Source organism: Ostrea edulis, chromosome 5, assembly GCF_947568905.1.
Source record: "Ostrea edulis chromosome 5, xbOstEdul1.1, whole genome shotgun sequence".
Lineage (NCBI taxonomy): Eukaryota > Metazoa > Mollusca > Bivalvia > Ostreida > Ostreidae > Ostrea > Ostrea edulis.
The window spans coordinates 93987619-93995321 of NC_079168.1; the positions used below are offsets into that span (position 1 = coordinate 93987619).

General features: G+C 32.5%; 1 pseudogene; it reads right to left on the minus strand.

Annotated features, from left to right (window-relative positions):
• Positions 1-2095: 2095 nt before the first annotated feature.
• Positions 2096-5290, minus strand: LOC125649311 (uncharacterized; annotated as a pseudogene).
• Positions 5291-7703: the final 2413 nt, after the last annotated feature.

The following is a 7703-nucleotide window of genomic DNA, read 5'->3' on the forward strand; positions in this document are numbered from 1 at the left end:
TTTAAAATATTATAATAAAACATGCTTTTCCCATATACTTCAATGTTAAATTCTAGGTGAAATAAAGGACGGCTTAACAATCGGTATGAAAGACGTCAGACAGCATTTAACCCAATGATAGCTTGTATTGACGAACTAGATCGTTATATCGACCATAGAATTTGCGAAATGCTGACTTCAATAGAGACTGTTGAAACCACTGTACTATCAAGTTGTTTGTCAGTAGCTTACCTTGATGTAAAAACTGACTATACCCAGAACAAGCTCTTGCATATCGAATCAGTTGAGATATATAAACACCATATGCAGGTGATAATGGAATATTGCTACATAAATGTGGGAAGTTGACGATGGAGAAGCTGAAATCATCCCGTTTGTCATACAGCTGAGTTGTTAGTTTGCCGTTAATGTCTACTTTCAATAAAATATATAAGTATGAAGCAGAAGTGGACGACTCTGTGGTGTCCTTTATTTCGAGCTCACAGGGATATATCAAATCGACATATGAATGAAAGCTATCATTATTAATAGACAAAACGTCATCGATACAATGCAGTACATATATTAAACAAATTTGATATTTTGCATATCGATATGAATGCTTGAAATAAGTATTGATAGACGTTGCACATTCTGTATATTGGATGTTTTCAATGACAATTACAATACGCATATAAGAGGACTATTGTTTATCAGTTAGTAATGAGCATGTAATGTTTTTTAAAGTACCTGTGCCAACAATTAGTTGCACTCGAAGTCCAACAAGTGAACACACATATGCACTAACTGATGAAAACTTGGTTAACATTGACACTCCTAGTGAGGCAGACATAAAGGCACACTTGACATCCCTGATGGTAGAAAACAAACATATAAAGGTATGTGTAAGTTTTATATTGATGTTATAAATATGTAACCAAATATTTCTCAATTTTTAGGATCTTAACCATGTATTTTGTATGGAGAGGGATTATGTTTTAGCAATGCCTGCTGTCCAATCCAGTTAATATTTCTAGTTTAAAACTATATCTTATTATGTAGAAAACATGTTTTCTACATTATAAAATATGGGTTAAAACTAGAAACTATGTCCAACTGATTCTTAACTATTTTATAGTTTGTTGTCGAGTGCCACTTGGTAAGGCAAACAATTAAAAAATGATTTGTTTGATATACTCGAACCCACCCACCCTCATACCCAATCTGTTTAAGACTTACACAGGGAGTTAATTTTTTTTTTTACCAAACTTTTAAATTTTTTTTTTTAGATTTAATTGAATATTGGCCTCAATTCTAGGTTTTAAAAGTAATTTCTCTTTTTTAAAAAAAAGATCTACCTATCAACTCCCCTTGAATTAAAAAATATTGTATAATTGTAGCTTCACACTTGTTAATAGAAATCTTGATACATAATATGGCAAAATTAGGTCCATATATTTTGAAATTTTAATTTTACATGTTTGATATTGAATTTGTCAAGATTTTAAATTTCTCATTCATTTTTCAAAGAAGATGTACTACCCTGGAAGAGAAAGCCAAAGGTCTTCGAACACAGCTTAAGAACACAAAGTGTGAACTGAAGGAAACCAAAAAGTATGCTGATGAGCTCAGTGACAAATTGGATGAAAAAGACAAACTATAAAGGGAACTTCTTCTAGAAAAATTAACAAAAAACCGATAAAAATGTAAGTGTTTTAGGATTACCTAGTATTGTATTTCTGATGGGTTTATTTGACATATTGAAGTCACATGGATCAAAGATGAAGTACTGGACTCGACAGTCATCTAGTGAAGAAAAGGAATGGCAGCAAGCAAATCGAAAAAAAAACAACAACAGGGAAGCCTCGGAAATTAAAATTGTTTGAAAAATTTATTTTAACTCTACTAAGTCTTCGCTTAGGTTTAAATACATATTTCCTTGCTATGCTTTTTGGTATTACACAGTCACTTGTATCATTCACTTTTACATCATGGATTTCTTGTATGGAACAAGAGTTGTTGCCCCTTTTGAAATGGCCTTCAAGGAAACAAATTCAAAGACACATTCCACTTTCATTCAAATTGAAGTATTCCTAGATGCCACTGAATTCTTTGTTCAGCGTCCCAGAAATCCCACAACTGAAAGTCGAACTTGGTCAAATTATAAATCTAAAAACACATTTAAAGCGCTTGTGGGCATAACACCAAATGTTGCATTTTCTTTCATATCTGATCTTTGGTCAGGAAATATATCTGACAGGTGTATCACAGAGAAAAGTGGGTTCTTGGATTACATTCAGAGGGGTGACCATGTGATGGCTGATCGTGGATTTCTCACCAATGACTTGTTACTACCAAGAGGTGCGTTTTTAAATATGCCACCGTTTACAAGAGCATGTCGCCATGGTAAAGGGAGGTACTTGACAGTTAAAGAAATCAGGCAATCTAAAAGCATTGCATCTCTGAAGATACCTGTAGATCGTGCCATCCAAAGACTGAAATCATATCAGTTTAATTCTCAGTGGAACTTTTACATAAATTCAATACCAGTGGCAAATCAGGCTTTTAAGGTGTCTGCAGTGTTATGCAACTTTATGAAACCTCTGGTGAAAAAAGTAAACACATGGAATAAATTTAAGCCACTAAAGAAAAAGATTTGTTATTTACATAATTTTATTTGTAGATATGTTGGAGTAGAATGAATTTACACAGATATTTTAGGAAATGCGTACTTTCTGTAAAACACAGTTAATCTATCTGAAATGTTTTCCCAAAATTTAGCATCAAAATTAACTTTGTGGATAAAAATATCAACATGTGTATGTATTATTAAGTCGCACCATTTCCTTTTTGTAACAGCAAGTTGGCACTGAATTTGGCAAAAATATGGTGAGGATTCATTTGTTTTCAAAGAAGGGACTCCTTGTTCAATCTTAAATATTTTTGAATCATGACAAACAGCATCTTAAGCAGTCATCTGAGCACATGAAAAAGGACATTTAATTTCTATAAAACCTTTTCCACAGCAATTACATTGCACTAAACCATCGGATGATGCACCAATGAATGGGAAGTCATTATAGATAACTAACCCACTAAGATCACAAGAAAAACTATTGTGGTCTATATTCTACTTTTCAACATACAAATCTCTGGCTTTATTTTCACACTTTTCCCCATGATTCAAAGAAGCTATATTGTTGTATGTCATATTATTGTGATCTAACATTTGTTTTAAAAGATTTCCATTTTCATTTCTACCAGTAAAATGCAAACAACTGTGTACAACAGAGGCAGTTATTCTGCCATATCTTTGATAAAACCAAACATCACAACTACTCTGAGATTTACTCTCCATGAATATTTCCTTGCAAACATTTTTCTCATAATATGTTTTCAGGATATTAACAAAATGTTCATATGATTGATCAGCAGATTTCGCAAGATCAAGTACATTACTGTGAATAGAATTTTCAAATTCGTATTCAGATTCTGAGCTATCTGACAAAGTATAAGTAGCACAAACTTCTAATTTTTGAGTTTTCATAAGTTTGTATATTTTTTTCTCAATGACATTACTCTCTGTTTCATTTTGTTGTAAATGAACAGGTTTATAGAATTGTTCAGTTGGTTTTGCTGGAGTTTCACAGTTGGGCTCCTTTCGCAAGTCCAGTTGAACAACTTTGATAGGTCTAGAAGATCTTGTTGGGTTCGTCCACTTTGCTAACTCGATCAGTGACAGAAAAAAAGTTTATAAGCTCCAGTTATTTAGAAGGTCCAATTTTTTATTGAAGCAAAGTTAAATCATTGTCATCCTTTTGAAAAATTTATTTTCCTTTATAATATCACAGAAATCTTTAGTCAGATAGAATTTTATACCATTAAGATATAATCTCTTTTATCATAAAGGTTTAAGTTGCATGCAAAATCTACAAAAGTGTATTAGGGCAGCAGTGGTATCTTTTACTACTATTTATCATACCAAATCATCAATTTGAAATAAGAATTATCAGTTTGTTATAACAAATTATCAGTATGATTTAACTATAATGTACATGTAATTATTAAATTTTCATTTAAAAAAAACCCAACAAATTACTAATTTGTTATAATAATTAATAAACTGATAATACTGTCAAATAGTTTGATCAGTTAAGTCAGATTCCACTAATCACTATACTAAAATCTTATCCTGCGCTCGTTGAATGGATCAAAGGATCATACTTTTTATATTGTTGTTTATATAACAATACAAGAGTTTACATACGCTACACATGTGCATTCTCCGGAGTGTTTGACTCCTTCAACATCAACCAAGATCCAAAGGTTATATGGGGCAGCAGACTGTCTCTCTTCTGGTGTGCATTGGGCCCGAATGTAACGGGACTTGTCATCCAGAAACGTCATCATTACGTTACTGATGTGTCCATTGCTGTGTAATCGATAACTATTGTCATTCTTGTAAGATTTCAATCTATCATTAGTCCACGCACACTTACTTTTTAGATAAAATTGTACATCAAACCTTTCTATATTGGGAAGATCAGTCAAGTCGCCTTTCCATTTTAAATCAGTGCAGACTGGATTGGGGTACACTTTTCCATTGATTGTGCGTCGTGAATCTCGACTTTTATCATCGTTGTCCAAATCGGTCTTCGTTGGAATATCCTGACGTAAAGCTTCGCGAGCCAAATCTAGGAGTTCATATTTTCTGTACCCAGACGTTTTTACACCCCTTTCATTCAAAAATGCTTGTAAGGTATTCAATGTATAATGACCATATCTCATATCTAATAAATGGATGGTGGAATATTTGTAATCATGGTATCATTTTGAAGGGTTCGTCAAATAAAAATAATCCACCATAGGAATTTTCAAAATTTTGTTTCATGTTTGATTTATTTCACCTCGAATTTAACATTGAAGTGTATGGGAAAAGCATGTTTTATTACAATATTTTAAAAACAAATTATATTTTCATACTAATCTCTTGGTAGAAAGTTACATACACTTTCTTTTTATGAAAATATGAAATAAAATTAATCATTGACCACACACATTTTTAGAAAATTAGATTTTTCTTTAATTTACAAAGGACAGACAACTCTTCCAAAAAGTCTTAAGTGTAAAAAGATCAGCTTCTAATCATTTACCAGTCATGTGAATTTCATCTGTTTCACTTTCATCATTATTTAACAATAAACTTTTATGTTGATCTAAATCGTTCAGAATTGTTCATTATCCTTTCATTATACATGGAATACCTTAATTGTGGCAGACACATGGAGGTTAAATCGTCTTCCGATGCCATGTTTGAATAAACAAAAAATGCCAACTTTTCCGGACTTCTTTACAAGAGAGTTCCGCTAACTCGGTATTTACGATCTTACGTATTCAATTCCAGTATTTTATTGTTGAAAATGTAATAAATAGCCAAATTACATATCATTGTCTGCAACACCGTATCAAACAGAGCACTAGGCACAGGTATTATGATTGTCCAAAAAAACTAAAATTAATAGTACATGTATGTGAATCATATAATCTGTAACCTTTGAACTAAACAAATTTTTTCCACTTCTTTTGGGATTATGAAAAAAAAAAAACCCACCCCACAGTTTGTCATTTTGCACATACATGTAGACAAATCAGTGATGTCCTTCACATTAATGGCTATCAGCTGTTCAGAGCCTGGTCTCAAAGAAATCAAGTGTCTGTAAGATGTGCTGTGGAGAATATGATCGTTTACTTCATCTGGTATACATTTTTAAATCATTTTCACTAAAGGAGCAATGCAATTCTCATTACAATTTTAAGCTTCACAAAGCACTGTACATGTCTAAACCTATATCCACTGAAATGAACCACACTACTGCCTTGCCTGAAAATGGATCTGTACTCCACAAATATTAAGAAGATTTTGTTAATGAACATATTGTCTTTCGAAAACCCATCACTGAATGCAAAATAGGCAGGCTACGGTAGGCACCTACAACAAACATTTAAGCTGCTACTCTCTCTTGTAGACAGATGTTTTTTCTCTATCATTCTATTGAAGATTCTTGCTCACATAACGTAAAGTTTGTGTCATCATTTAGAGGAACTGGAAATTTAACACAATAAATCTAATGGAATTACACACCTTCCCTAATTTTGTGAAGAAAGAAACCATTTATCTAAAGAATTAAAATTCAATTTTGAATGGAGGAATGAACTCGTTACTATGACGTTTTACATCAGCATGCTTCATGAAATGCATTAGCACTTCAAGAACAGAATGCTGCTGTGAAGCATTGTAGTTCACAACATTCAAACCCTGATCAATTGTAACTGTTATATCTGTAATTTTAGTAGACCTCTAAATATGTATTTATTCATCTTCTTATTGAACACCAGAATAACTAAAGAAGATTTCTTAACCATTTAAGCATTATATACTCTAATGTAAATGTCTGCGATTTTTTGGCAAGTTTTTGTTTTGTTTAATGTTAGAATTATTACATTTACTACATGTATTAGCACGCAGTAGAATTGTACATTCCGGAACTGTTCATTTTATTGGTTCTGTACCAGTGTTTAGTTACGCATTGTCGAGCATCTGCATTGTTTAACGTACAGATTACGTAACACGCAACGTGCGTGATCCACTTTTTATTTTACATCAGTCATAATTTCCCAGCAGTTTGGTCAGAGAGATTACAAGGTAATTTGATGTCTTGTTATATGAGTTTATTGTTTATGTATGATTATCTGCACCAGATTAGATAGGTCTACATGTTCTGTAGTATCGTGTGGTTTAGACATGGCGCGCATTGTGTGACGTGTATATTTATTCGTGCATGATATTTGCTGTACTTAGTTATGTAGCTTTGTGCATCTATTTTGCAAATGTTTTACTATTATCTAACGAATTAATGAACATATTATAGTACACAATTATTGAAGTATTGAGCATTAAGCCTATCTGGAGAATTTTGATTATTCACAAATTAGAGTTATCTTCCTTTGTCCAGTTTAGTCACATGATTTGAAGCGTAAATGTGAAGAATTTAGTATGAAATTATGCAGTTTTCTCTAAGTCATGTCAATTAATTGAATGTGAATGTAATTTTTTCTATTCAATATTATTCAAAATGTTTATAACTTTACTAGTCAAGTGTGACGAATTGTCACTTTCTTTTGTCTCATAACAGTGTGTATACATCATTTGTATGTTTCAGTTCTTACGTTGATGAATAAACGACAACGCTTCATCACCAGTCTTTGAACTTAATTAACGACATCTAGTATAACCATTTTGGCTTCCCAATCTCTCTGGAATAAATACTCCTGCCCCAGGGATAATGATATTTCCGACTTAAATAGACAGCTTTATCATTACAATGCACAATAAACCAAATTAGATTTCCTTAAATAGAACACATATTTACTATGATCTGGACAAGTCAACACCACCACCCACCTATCTCCATCCCCAAGCCTCAACTGACCTGACCACCAAGACCCTTCATATTGTCATAATCATACATATGTACGTAATATTAAAGGAGATTTCTGCTGCAGAAGCAGAGAAAAAGATTTTCTAAGATTTAGATAGTTTTACTATATAGCAAAATTGGCTCCACCCTATAGACTGAACCCCAAACCAATGGGTCATGAAATTCACAAAATGATAAAGGGTTTATGGATATCATAACCATACATTTGGCTTTTCTCCCTATATA